The sequence below is a fragment of the Echeneis naucrates genome, chromosome 14 (genome assembly GCF_900963305.1).
Source record: "Echeneis naucrates chromosome 14, fEcheNa1.1, whole genome shotgun sequence".
Taxonomy (NCBI): Eukaryota; Metazoa; Chordata; class Actinopteri; order Carangiformes; family Echeneidae; genus Echeneis; species Echeneis naucrates.
In genome coordinates this window covers 21,330,922-21,345,447 of record NC_042524.1, presented here as the reverse complement: position 1 = coordinate 21,345,447, position 14,526 = coordinate 21,330,922, and the positions used below count along the sequence as shown (strand labels likewise).

Here is a 14,526-nt window from a genome sequence, read left to right as displayed (position 1 = left end):
GGTTATGACAGCGTTAGCAGCGACTGCTGTCCAGGGTGGTGCTCCGTGTGTCTGGACGGCTTGTGCTGTAAAGTCAGGTTCGAGCCTGTCCTTTGTGTAGATTGTAACAGAACGTATCAGTTTGCTTACTGTCTGAGTAAACACAAGGAGCCCGTCGAGAGAATAGGGTTTGGGTCGTACGCTAGTCAATGTGAGATGTACAAACAGTGTGAAAAATGTCACAGACTGTGGTACGTCGCTATGAATGGCAAGAGCAAACCTCACGTGTGTCAAAAATTGAAATGCAGAATATGCGGAGAAGTCACCGGCGACGAGGAGGAGGAGTCAGGGAGCGAGAAGCATCTGTGTTACATGCAGCCTTTACAGGCAGACACGGATCATAACCAGAAAATATGAAAAAAATATGATTTTGAAACCTTCACGAACGAGCAGGGCATGCACGTGCCATATCTGGTGTGCACAAAAACCTTAGACGGCGTGACGTGCTCTAGAGTTTGTCAGACATTTCAGAACGGCCTCTTATCAGAAAACTGTCTGTATATTATAGCACATAATTCTAAAGGTTTTGACAGCTACTTGGACTCTAACACCATGATAGAGCTGGGCATAAAGCCATCCTTGGTCATGCAGGGTAGCAAAGTGATTTGTTTTTCAGAAAGTGATTACGGTCATAAATACATAGATTCCCTGAGTTTTCTGACCATGCCTCTCTCGGCCATGCCCAAAGCTTTAGGTTTTGCTGATAAAACCAAAGGCTATTTTCCTCACAGTTTTAGCTCTGAGCAGCGTTTGAAGTACGAAGTACCCTCAAGCTAAGGATTACTGCACAGAACGCATGACAGCCTCGGGCAAGAGGGAGTTTGAGGCGTGGTGTGAAACGGTCAGCTGCGGAGTCTTTAACTATGAAAAAGAAGCGCTGTTTTATTGTCAAAACAACGTGAGTGTACCGTTTTCAGAAACGGTTACATCCAGGAAACGCGTGTGGATCCTTTCAGCAGGTCAACCATAGCCTCGGCATGCATGAACGTATTTCTCACTAATTTTCTCAAGCCCAAAACCTTAGCCATTCCTCCTCCCGATCATTACAAACGTCAATTTAAATCTTATTCGCACAACAGCATACAGTGGTTAGAATGGGTTTCGAACACCCACGGCATCTTTATACAGCACGCTCTGAACGCCAGTTAAAAACAGCTGGGTAACTACTTTGTAGACGGTTACGCTGAAGCAGGAGGCGTTAAGTACATCTGGGAATATCTGGGGTGTTTTTATCATGGCTTCCCTGTGTGTTTTCAGTCTCAAGAATGCTCTCCTCTCACAGGGACCACATTTGAGGAGCTCCACTCTATAGCACAGTGAGGAGACAGGAGAGGTTGTGTTCGGAGCACGGTGTAACACCGGTCGTCATGACGGAGCACAGGTGGTGCGGAGATGAAAAAAACACACGAGGGGGTGAAAGATTTTCTCTGGGTCACCCTGAAGTAATCCTTAAAGATTTTGAACACCCCAGCAGCTACTTTGGGCTAATCAAAACCGTAGTGTATCCACCGAGAGGTTTGTTTTTCCCCGTTCTACCCTACAGAACTCTTTCCGGTAAACTGGTTTTTACTCTGTGCTGCAACTGCGCAGAGATTAATTTTCAGCAGGGGGCGTGCACTCACAGTGACGAGGCCAGGGCTTTAAAGGGGGTCTGGGTCACGCCAGAGTTTAACAAGGCTTTGGAGATGGGCTATTGTTTGGCCAAGGTCACAGAAGTGTGGCATTCCGATCGCAGGGACGACACCTTCTTTCTAAAGTACATGCAGACGTTTTTGAAAGGTAAACAGGAGGCTTCGGGTTACCCGCCCGAGATTGTAGATGAGAGCAGGGAAAGATATGTCAGGGACTATCAGACACATCAGGGTATTTTGCTGGACGAGATCCTTTCGGATATTCATTGGTGGACCTCACACCCACCTGTCCAGAAAGATTCAGACTCAGGTCGGGAATACAACCTTGACAGTGGCCGGTGGTTTATTTACCTAAAAAAAAAGTGAAATCATTTACATATTTGAAAAAAAAAAACAAAAAAACAAAACAATATGTTGGCGCGTATAAAAAGGAACGCTCCTTTACTGAGGGCGTTGAGTCAAGCCATGAGTTCTGTTTAAACGTGTTGAAGGGAAACGTGCCGTTGAACGCTTGTCAATATAAAAAACTCAAAAGCCGGAAGAAAATTATCAGACTGCTGGCAAACAAAAAAACTAGTCTGAAGAGAAAACAAAGGTTTTAATGAAACAAACCGGAGGTTTTCTTTTGCCTCAGCTCTCTGCCGTGGTACCCATGTTCGGTCAGCTTCTCAGCGGTCTGATTCACAAAAACTAAATGAGACATGAGTCAGAAAATGAGCCAGAAGATGTTTCTGCTAAACCCTCAACAGCTGATCCAACTGACGCAGACGTCAGCCCCCACGGTCATCCTGGGTACAGAAACTCCGGCTCAAACCATGAGATGTGCTGCCGAAAGTGATTTGGATGAAAAAATTAGGGCTGTATTAAACGAGGCGGGACTAACCCCTTATGAGAAAATTAAAAAATACAACGCCCTGTTGCAAAGATATCTCACCCTCGTCAAACAAGATGACAGAGAGGGGGCGGTGAAGAGACAACCTAGAGCCGATGCCGCTGCAGAAGAAGAAGAGACAGAGCCGTTGCTACAGCAACAAAATCAACAACAACAACAGCAACAGGACGACGTGATCGTGATCGTAAAAATGCATGTAGGCGGGGAGTGTGAAAGATGACATCAGTAAAGGCAAGTGACCAAGGCCCAAACCCCGCAGAAAACATTTCCCAGTAAACGATGCATGAGACTTTCCAGCTGGAGGTTATTCATTTTTGCGTTGGTTTGACTTTTAGTAGTAATCCACCAACACTTTGTCGCTTGGAGTTGATTTCCAAAATAGATTCGTAGCAAGCATAAACGATCAGGGTGGGGGTATGAGGTAACGGTACCCTGAATCTCATTTCCAGCCTTAAATTTCCGTTGGAAACAGGGGATAAGGCGTCGGCGTCTTCGGTAGCGTTGAGGTTAAAGACAAACAGAGAGTAGCCCTGCTCAAATTCTACCCTGTTGATGCTTAGAGGTAAATCTTTCAAGTGCCTCCCTGTGGCAGTAAACATGTTGTAAAACTCTCTGACGGACACACCTCGGTTAAATTGAGGTTGAAAAGCTTTGCCCGGAATTTGTCTGCTGTCACGACACAGGGCCATGTATTCCACGTCGTCGTGGATAAAATTGAACGGAGACAAGTCTCTTCTACCCGTGAAAGCTTCGAGGTGCACCATAGCCAAAACAACGTATTTGGGTATGGTCCCCAGAAATAGATTCTCTTGGTTACATATTCGAGAATTCTCCGGGATGGAATAAGTTTTCACGTTCACCCGGGCCAAAGGATAGAGAGCGTTTCCCTTTGCTAAGGCCACGGTGGCTTTTTTCACATACAGAGAGGCTCCCAGCACTTTTAAACGGTAGGTGGCGTCACCGGCGCACATGAGGCTGAAGGTGTTGCTGGCTCTGGTGAGCTCGACTCTCAAATCCACCGCGTTCAAAAGAAGCCTCTCGCTGAAAAATATGTCAGCGTGGAGATGTCCCAGCAGGTGGACCTCTTTGGACTTGGAGGTAAAAGCGGCCCTCTCGCACAGGCCTTTGTTGGCGCTTAACTGACTTTTTAAGGCGTCTTCCAAATAGTTTAGTAAGGTTTCTATCATGGCTCTGTACGGGTGAGTAGCGCTGGATTGCGATATCAATCAGTCTCCCAGAATAACGTCGCATTGACTAAAAATTGTATTCAAGGGGTAATTGATCAGGCTCACGCGGGCGTCGTTGGCCAAGTCCGTACCGTCCGCATTTTACCCTCAGGTGCAGCAAGGTGTCGTTCAGATCCAGATATTTGTCACCGTCTCCCGGTATAAAAAACTCTATGGGGCCGCCGTCTGTAATCGTCGACAAAGGCAAAACCTCTGTATAGAGTTTTTCATCGATACACAACTGGGTCATGGGCACTGAAAATAAATCCAGCTCCGCTATACTGCATTCGCTCGATTTGTGGTGTAATAAGGCCATCCTTTATATTTATTTTTACCCACGGTGCGGGTAAACACTTCGGAGGCCGTTTTGGCGACCTAAAGCCCTTTCTCACCAAAGGCGCTACAAAACAAAATAACTTACTAAATACAGAGCCTATACCTCACCCGTACATCACAGGGGACCCGTAAAAGCTGGGCAGTGCTCCCCCTACTTGATTTTCGTAATAACTCACAAAACGGTGAGGGTCTGTTTTGAGACTCTGAATCATTTTTTATTCACTGGAAAGAGTTTTGACGGGCCTGAAATGTAATATCAACACAGTCTAGCCAAAGGTGAAATCGACGGGTAGGTTTGGATCTGTTTTAATCTCTATGCGAATGTTTTCAATGTGGTTCTTGGCCACGGGCAGATAGTAAGCGGTGTTGAAATATTGTGTGATCTCGTCTCCGTACGTCCCCTGCACATCGACGATTCTCAAGAGAGGAGCGTAATTGTCACCCACCACCTGGTGTTGTACCACGTCTGTGTAAGAGTATAGGTGGTACATCCCTGCTTTTATATCCGCGGGATAAGGAGCCGTCTTCGATTCAAACTTGATCCATTCTCCGGGCTTTACACCTACGATGTAAGCCATGGGTGGAAAACAACGAAGATGAAACTGGCCCCCGGCGTGATATTCAAATTTCTTGTGAGCGTCGTTCAAGACTAGTTTAATGTCTGAATCAATATGTCTAAGAAACATGTTGAACTCGTCCGCAAATTGCTCGGTGCTTCTGTAATAACCTTCCATAAATCTTTGACGACGACCCCCGTCTCTTCCTTGGACGCGCTCGCAACCGCCGCTACCTGCACATCACCTTTTCTCTTTACGAGAAGAACGGCCTTCACCTCTTCTCCCGCTTCCTCATCCTCTTTAGGTTTCTTTTACCAATCAAAGTACCCTGCACCTTTTGGTACGTTAAACCAGGTGTGCGGGTATGAAATTTCCGTCAAGGCCACCTGCCACGGGCCCTCTAAATCAATGTTGAGGTAAATCCACCTGGAAAATGGAGGCCGTATTATTTTTAAAGACGTTGCGGCTGGCGTTGCAGGGAAGGGTGATGTAAAAACCCTCGCTATCTGTTCCGTCATGATTTTTTGTACAAATGGTACAGGTATGAAATGAAGTGCATACACGGACGGCTCGCAGGATTTAATTATACATTTTTCAGATCGTTGGCTCTGATCCAACTGTTGAATTTTTCAGGGCCAATTTCTCCATCGCTCCAAGGCTTGCTTTTCACCCCCCACCACCCTCCTGGCTAAAATTTTCTCCACTCTATAGCGCTTATCCGGAGCCGTCTTTACTTTTTGCAACTCGGCTTTGTAAAAAGTGCCCTCGATAGGTTCGCCATCGTAGTCTTTGAGTTTATACACCGGCAGTAGACGCGGTATGCATTCAGACACTGTAAATAGCTCGTCGGTAAAGCTCTGTTCGTATTTTTTATCAAATTTTCCCCTCAGTTGGGATATTCTCACCATGTCCCCCTGTTTCAAATTCATCTTGAACCTGGCTTTGTATCTGACAGGAAAAGAACTGTACAGGTTTTGAAAAACTTGAGAGGTATTTTCCTCAGTCACCTGCTGAGGGGTCATTTTTAAACTTTTATGGTAGTTGTAGTTGTTATAACTTTTCTCTAAATCCTGTAAAACATCCAAGTATCTGCGGATGTTTTTAGCGGTAAAATACCTCCACATTCTAGTTTTCAACGTACGGTTAAATCTTTCCACCACCAAAGCTTTCAGATCGCTGGCTGTGGCAAAATGTTTTACCTTGTGTTTCTTCATCAGCCTCTGGAAATTCTTGTTAAAAAATTCTTTACCAAAGTCCATTTGTAACTTTTCGGGGGCTCTCTTTAAAAACAGATTCAAAGAGGCGCTTTTATTCTTCAAAACTCTCACATAGGCCTTTTTGGAAAACACATCTATGACCGTCAAGAGATAACGATAACCGTCGTTGTGCACGGCCAAAGCCTGCATATTACAGAGATCGGCCTGAAATTGAACCATTGGTCGTGGCACAAATACTCTATTCCTATGAAAATTTACTCTCACCGGCTTTTGCAGAGTATAAGCATCCTGGTCTGATAGAAATTCTTTAACTTTTTCCACATTTACTTTTTTACCCGTTTCATCTTGCAAGACTCTGCGGAGTCTAATATAAAATCATATAAATATGATCCACATTGTCATAACTCATCTCTCTGATAATTTCATCAAATGCTTCGGGTAATGACCGTTCGTATTGTGCGATTTTCTTGTTCACACGTCTTTTGAATTTCAGATCGTTGAGAAAGGCTTTGCCAGACCTTGGATCCTCTCAACCGACACGTGGATGGAGCGATTTTTCAAGGCCGCGGCGATGGCGGGAACAAATTTATCCGTCCAAAGTCTCTCGTTCACCTGCTCAAAGTACTTCAGGGAGAGGTAGTGCGGCGCATCCTCCAGACACTCTCCCTCTGCTGGGGGGCCGGTGATACAGCCGTAGCAGATTTCTGAATGAAAAACGGAGATGACGTGGTTCAGCAGATGAGACACCACGGCATTCACCGTGTTCAAAAGCGCGGTGGACCGTCCGTCGGTCACATCCTCTCTCTCCGCTGCATTTCCGTCCAAGATTGGCTCGCCTGTGGGGAAGGGGGTGTGTCAGGAGCAATCTGCGTAGCCGTCGGGCAGTATGGCGGTGTTGTGAGATATCCACTCGACATAGAAGGAGCGATCCGGGTCAGATGTCTTTTCCTGCGACACCGCAAAGTCAGCAGCCTAGGAGGACGAGGACTCGGCAGGCGGACCGTTGTGGGTATGAAAGACATGATTTTATCTTCTTGTTCTCGTCGTTCTTTTTAAAGTACGGCTGAGAGGAGGCAGAGTGACTCGCATGCCATGTAAGCGTGTTGGAATTGATTGGGAGAAGGAGGAGGACGAGGCTGAGGAATTATTCGTAGACCAATGGCATAGAAGGGGTGGAGTCTAATACACCAGAATTTTTCTCACCAGCAGAATGTCTCTGAAACTCTGACTGCTCGCAAACAGTCTGCACATTCCATTCAAGAACTGGTTGACAGTGATGGAGGAATACGCTGAGAAAATGAAAACATCTCTGAAACACTCCGCACTCGTTGAAATACTCCAACACAAACTCGTCCTCACACCCTTCACTCACCCAACGGGCGGTTACCATCGACCTTACGGGTGGCTGTTGGTCTCCCACACAATTCTTTTTTTCGGAACTCCTGATGACCCCTCTTCTTCTTCTTTTTTCACACCATTCACTTTTAAATTTGTTACACCCACCAACGTCAGTGCCGACCAGTCTGTTGAGGTGAGTGTCGCTCTCGATCCTGTTGGGCTGTACACCTCATTTTTTTCCAACTGATAAAAACACATCTCTTGAGAGGTATAGTTGAACATGTACCTCCAGGCACTGCCGTCGGACAGTTTCCACTCTCTGTGGAGAGCCTCAAGTGCTGGAATCTGAATCCGACAAAATATGTCACCCACTTCTTCGGAGCTCCTCGTAATTCATGATAACTTGTTACAAGAGTCTCACCGATCACCACGTTTGGGGCGGCAGACTCTGATTTCATGTTGTTTTCAGCCATTTTTCTTACTTTCGCAAAAAAAAAAAAAAAAAACGAACCTCAACACTTTAAGTTTTTTTTTCCTTTCACTTCAGCACACGTCCAAACTCTTTGCCTGTCACCCTCTACATGAACTGAGCGCCATTCTGCTCTTGCCCGCCCCACGTATGATCTGATTGGTTTTAACCTCAGCGCTAGGGGTGTGGACACACTAGGGGAGTGGTTATGGCCGGATCAGTGGGTGACTCCTCTGCAGTCAACCCTGAATTGCAAAGTAGAGAGAAACAGTCTGTGTCATGTGAAAATCGTCCTCTCCTTTCATTACAACAGGGGTTTGAACAACGGACGAAACAGAAAATTACAAAAGACCCTAGTGAGTAGCCCCTTCATAGGGAGACAACACAACTTTCAGATGATTTAAAACTTTTTTTTATCTTGTTGTGTTAATACCATTGTATTGTCAATATACTCCCTCTTTGTAGAGAGAGAAACACTCTGAATATCACAATAACACTGTGAATATCATCCTTTTTTTTAAATACACTCAATCTGCTCCTTTCACTCTAGCAAAACATGTCCTCCCTCTTTGCCTGTCAACCTGGACATGAATTTGCCACCATTCTGCTTGTCCCCAACCTCAAATGATCTGATTGTTTTTGACCTCATCACCAGGGGCGTGGAAACACTAGGGGAGTGGTTAGGAGCGGGAAAGGCTCTCATTGGTTGCTGTAGAGACTTCAAATTAGGCACAGACTGCAATGTATGCTTCTCTTTAGCACTCAAAACATATGTAACTGGTTCAACAACCCCAAATTTTTCATTATAATAATGTCTGCGTTGATGCGAAATACTCAAAGGACGACCCTATTCTAGAGCCTTATGCAAAGGGGTAGTTGAGCAAACTGCTGTGGCAATTTCCGATATAATCAATTTGTCTACTTGATGCTCCAAAGTATGTTGATAACTAAACTTTTAGATACTGTGCTACAGCTAATTAAGTGGTGAAGCTCTTACATACAGTACAGTAAGCTCTGTCATTCTCTGATCTTAGTGAGTGGAATGAACCCTGCTCTGGTTAATAATTGAAGCATTCCATGTTTTGAATGAGCATGTATGTAACGAGAAAGAAGTTCACACCCTCTTGAAGTCGACTCTAAACAAGCCTTAAGCCTTTCACCGGGAGCGGAAGCGCCGCGATCACCGGTGCAAATAGCCGCCATTAAAATCAATGAGATAGTTTCCACCGAGAACGCCGCGGAGCGGATCAGCAACGTCCTAGCCGCGGCTCCCCGCTCCGCAGCGCTGTGAATCCGCAGCAAGTCTATTTTTTTACGGAGGCCGCTTCTAAACCGCGTCAATTCTTTGCTCATCGGATCGCACCAGACAGGAAGTCAGATAGTTTCGACATAAAACTTCCGTCACCTTTCAAAAAAAAACAAACAAACAAACAGCCTACTTACCTACCTAATAGCCTACTCCCCATGGTGGAAGCAGAAACCCCAGGAAATATCAGAAGATTAAGCTCTTTCACGTGGCAGAGGCAAAGTAAACTATTCTTTGTAGTTATTTCTGTATACAATCCGGGATCCAGTGATACTGTGTGATATAGCGATTACTGCTGGCTTGCAAGCCTCTGCTCCGCTTTTTTTTTATCAAACAAAACAAAACAGAACACAAACAGCCAAACAAGGAAAGTAAACATTGCCAGTAATGTTCCTAAATAGCATCCGTTATTGTTCTTAGAGTGGAGCTATATTGAGCATCTTAAAAATACAATTTGTTTTCATGGCTTTTTTACTTTGACTGTCTTTTATTGACGTTGCAAATTGGTGGAATTCTTGGGTGAATTGTTCCAGGCTGGGTTTGGATTCTGCCCATTTTTTCTTATGGATGTGGAATTTGGCCATGAGCAGTGTCAGTTGTATGAAGAATGCTGCATTTTTGTCCATTTTATTGTTTTCAAAAGAGATAAAAATGTCCTTTTCCTGTAGAGTGATCGTTTGTCCAGTTGTTCTTCTTATGAAGTGTTGAATGTCCGCCCAGAACATTTTAGAGTACATACATTCATAGGTGCTGTATTGTTTCTCTGTACCGCTGCTGTTACGCTCCCGGTGTGAACTGACGCTGGACAGAGGATGGAGCTAAACCGTCCCGCGGCACTTCCGCTCCCGGTGGAAACCCGGGGTTACACTGCCACATACACTGCAAAAAAAAAAAAAAAAAAAAAAAAAAAAAAAAAGGGGGTAAAGACAATACTTACTGGGGTGTGTCATAGGTGAGTGTCAAGTCACGGTGTGCATGTAAGTATTCATAATTTATATTCCGTATTTTAAATTAATGGCAATACATTTCTAGGGAAAAGGGCAACACTGACCCAGTCGGTGACTGGTCAAGACTTGAGCAAAAGCAAAAACAATATAACTTAATCACCAAATCATATGATGATCTGTGTAACTTTTTTTTTATACATGGGTTAACTTGACATGTATTTACTGTAAAGCTATAACATACCTTTGATCATCTTTGACACCCTCCTTTGTGTTGTCAGCGACCAAAACATCATGTGTCACCCACATGCTGCCAAAAGAAGGATCCAGCATGACTGCCTTCAGATACAGTGGGTCAAAGAAGCGCAATGGCTGACTATCAGATGAATCAAAACGTTTTTGTTTTTTTTTTCCAGATGTTGACTGTAATGAGGTTACACTATAACCACATTACAGGCGTGTATGCATAGATATTTAGCAGGTACGCTAACGTTAGTCAGTGCTGGTGTTACAGCTATGGAGCACTAGCGCCGGTAAACTTGCCACATTTTTTTAGCTAAAGTAAAAAATCACCGACAGCATAAATGTTAACATATCAAGCCACCCTCTCTCTCTAATGTTAGCAGCCAAGTAGTAGTAGTAGCAAAATAATAATCAGGACGTTAATCCATCTAGCTTTGCAGCATGTTACTCACCTTTGTTTATGTGCTGTCCTAAAATGTCTGATGAAATTCGACGTAGTGCTTGCAGTGTCAGTAACTTTAACATTGCAGAATTTGCATATAGCTCCTCTTTTATTTGGTGTTGTCACGTAATCTTTGAATCCAAAATGTATGATTTTTGGGATGGTGTTGGTCTGAGGTCCCTCCATCTCTCTGCTGATCACGCACTAGACTGATGCACGCAGATACTTCTAGTCGCGTGGAGTAGGGGGTGCCAGGTTTGCTGATATCCTGCAGGTTAGGAGCACTCGCGCACAATAAAGCAATGTTCATCTAATAAATTATTTGTTAATTAAAAAATAACAAGACTGAAATGACTTGGCAAGTCACATGACTCAAGTCAAGTCAAGTCGCAGATCAGGAATAGCAAGTCAAAGTCAAGTCTTCTGTTAATGTTGATTAAGCAAGTCACAAGTCACAAATCTGGCGACTCGAGTCCCCCTATCTCTGCCCATACCGATATGAACACAACTCCGCAAAGTACTGCATCACATGTAAAGGTAGATAATATTATCAGCACAATGCAGGCCAGTATCAAAAGTACTAGTAATATTGCAATTAAATGTTCCCTCACGATGCTGTTACTGCTGTTTTCATTTTTAATTTTACTGTAGATATTTACAGGGATAGTGTGGATTTTTAGAAGTGTAATTGTTTGTGGTTTGTGGTCTTGACTAGGTCCCATACGTCTGTCAGTTATTGTTTGTCCTCCAGTCATCAGTCTGAGTAAGGTAAGATTAAATGCTGTTTTAAACTTGATTTGGCAGACTGTGGGTTAAGAGCGGGTGTTAAGAGTTTTTACAGCGCCCAAATAATTTCAATTCCATGATTGCATTTAGTTTTCATTATGCGAGTGAAAATTACAGTGACGAAGTGATACATATATACATACATTCATACATACATACACACACACACACACACACACGCACACATATATATATATAACCCTAGCCCTAACCCATATATAACTAAGTTTCGTGGATGAGAGGCGAAACGTCTTCAGATAAGATTTTTGAACAAGTCCAGTTGCTTTCGATTTAATCCTTCCTGAGATTACAATGACCTGGACAAATGACAACATTCACATATATTAACAATTATTATTGGTTATTGCAGTTATAACAGTGAAAAGGCAAAATGGAGGTATGTGGACTTTTTTAGATTTTGGTAAAGCCATATAAACTGTTTACACACGTTTCCAGTATTTATACTAAGTTAAACTAACAAATATCTGGCTATAGCTTTAATTCACTGTTCAGACATGAGATTTGCTGAGTTGTGTCAACAATGCAAATAAGGACACCGAAATATCAGGCAGCAAAATTTCACTTCAAAAGCCAATGCATCTTCTTAAAACATTACAACTGGTTACTGTAATGGGAGTTAATGAAATTTTGTGTGATTTCAGATACTGTAAAAAAGAGCCACATTGCCCAACGTTTTGCGGATCTGTTCCGGAGCCTATAGCGGATCCTGGGCGGATCCGGGACGGAGTCAGTTTGCTATCTGGGCCGGTGTTTCTGCTACAAAAAACAAAACTAAACTAAACAACATTTTTTAATACGTTGTTTAATAGCCTATTCGAAAGCCTTGATACCTTGAGTTCTCAAAATGAACTCGCGCATTTGTTTGATGAAGGATGCAGGAAACGTCCAAATCAATTTCATAATATTTTATTATCACATCTAACAGCAAATATCCTATAAAAAAGAAATCGTTTACAGAGCTCTGGACCAGACTATGTTTCTCTGACCAGCAGACAACTCCAGCATCAGTTCACAAAGTCTGATGCTCTATCTTACCTTAGTCCAGCTTATGTTATGGTTACACAAAGGAAATGAGGTATGTAAGTGTAGTCTTCTCCGGGTTGCACACTTCCTCCTCGTGTTATCTGACTCCATTCTCGAGATCAGCCCCTAGCGGCTGTTGATGAAAAGAGAACAGACACAAACCACAAACCCCACAACCCCAGTGTATCTATTTCATTCAGTAATTAGAAGGCCATGATAACATTATGTATATAATATAGATATTTCATAAAAAAGTGTTTTTCAATCATGTCTATACGCTATCCTTATTACATTGTGCAGTAGCTACTTCATTCGTGTGGGTGTCACTCTCTTATTATGCTGTTTGGATTTAACAAACTACTTATGATAAAGTATAAAAACATGTAAGAGGTATAAAATCAGATAGTAAAACAACAAGTGGTTAATTAGGTCAAAACAGTATGATTATCAACTCTACAAAAGTGTGTGAGTAGCATGTCAGACATCCTAACATAAAATGTTGCCGTTTCAACATAGCACATTTTTTTCCTTTATATATCCTGTGTAATTAGTTTGGTAACACAGCTGGATAATTGATTATTGGGCGGATCTTATATATACTTATAAATAAGCATTTTGCTTCTCTCTACTCCCTTTTTTCATCCATGTGTCCATTGCTGTCTTTTTCTCTTCCCATCCTTTCTTGTGTTAATATGAATAATATGCTTTACTTTTTTCGAACATGCAGTTAAGATAAAATTAAAAGTACTTTTTTTCAAATGAGAGACATACTCTTTGCTGGAAGCTTCCCTTTCACAATAAGAGCATGAAAACAGCAGCTTAAAATCAAAGTCCAAAGTGGGACAGTTTTGTGTACTTTGATTGAAAAAAAAAGTGTAGCGCACATTGTGTAGTATTAAGTTTATTTATCACTCACCTACGACCCCGTGATTCAAAATCATTTTGCAAAGAGACACCCGAAGCCTCTGTCTAAGTAAAGCAGCGCAGTGAACGTCATGGCGTGACAGTCTGTTAGGGTTCTGCAGTCACATGAGGCATACGCAGAGTTAGCATTTAGTATTAACAACACTATGTATGTAGACCCTCGGACTGGCCGGCAGCGGGTTGGAGCACAGAGGAAAGTAGTTATAATAAGCAAAAAAAGCTGTATCATACTGGAAATTGGTTCTGTAGCATAGGAGTCTGAAAGTTGAAAGCGTTGCCCCACAATTTACTCTTGGAAACTCAAGGTACCACAAATAAATCTAAATCAGGAGAGCCAGGCAACCACATTGGAAAATAAAAAACTCTCCGGATATGATAGAGCTTAGTGATTAAGAGGTTTTTATTTTCGGAGTAGAATTTTAAATTCTATACTGAATTTTACTGGGAGCCAATGAAGAGAGGCTCACACCAGAGAAACTGAATATTTTTTACTTTTTCCTGTCATTCAGCAGTATTCTGAATCAATTGAAGACTTTCAGAGAATTGTCAGGACATCCTGATTCTGTAGTAGAATTACAGTCATCCAATCTAGAGGTAGCCAATGCATAAGCCAGTTTTTCCCCATCTCCTGAGACAAGATGTTTCTGATCTTGACATTATTGTGTAAGTGAAAGAAGGTCGTCCGACAGATTTATTTTATGTGACAGAAAAATGGCAAGATTCCTAACAGTGGAGTGGGAGGCCAAAGTAATGTCTTCCAGAGAAATTAAGTGATTAGATAACCCATCTCTAAGGTGCTTAGGACCAAGTACAATAACTTCAGTCAATTAGAGATGAAATTTGAGTGGAACATTATGAATACCCAGGGATATTTTGGTCTGACCTGGTCACCAGTACACACATTATAGTCTATTTTCATCTCAGTTGAATCTTAATAGAAAAGACTTATCATGTTATGCATGAAAACATTAAGTGTAAACATCTTCACTGACAGTATTGCATTTTTAGATGCATTAATTGTCCACTCAAATGATCCAGGGACTATGGAACAAATTCAGATTATGTTTTAGTAAAAAGAAAGAAATCTTAATTTGAAATGGATGTTTGTAATTAAGCAAGCAAATAATAATCC

General features: G+C 42.6%; 1 long non-coding RNA gene across 2 annotated transcripts; it reads right to left on the bottom strand.

Moving 5' to 3' along the window:
• Nucleotides 1–9,251: 9,251 nt before the first annotated feature.
• Nucleotides 9,252–11,322, bottom strand: LOC115054684 (uncharacterized). 2 transcript variants are annotated; one of them, XR_003841618.1, is made up of 3 exons: nucleotides 10,651–11,322; nucleotides 10,200–10,294; nucleotides 9,252–9,890 (listed from the first exon to the last, which is right to left on the bottom strand). It is a non-coding gene; the product is annotated as an uncharacterized LOC115054684 (long non-coding RNA). The 2 variants fall into 2 exon arrangements; XR_003841619.1 differs by having other exon boundaries at nucleotides 10,200–10,265.
• Nucleotides 11,323–14,526: the final 3,204 nt, after the last annotated feature.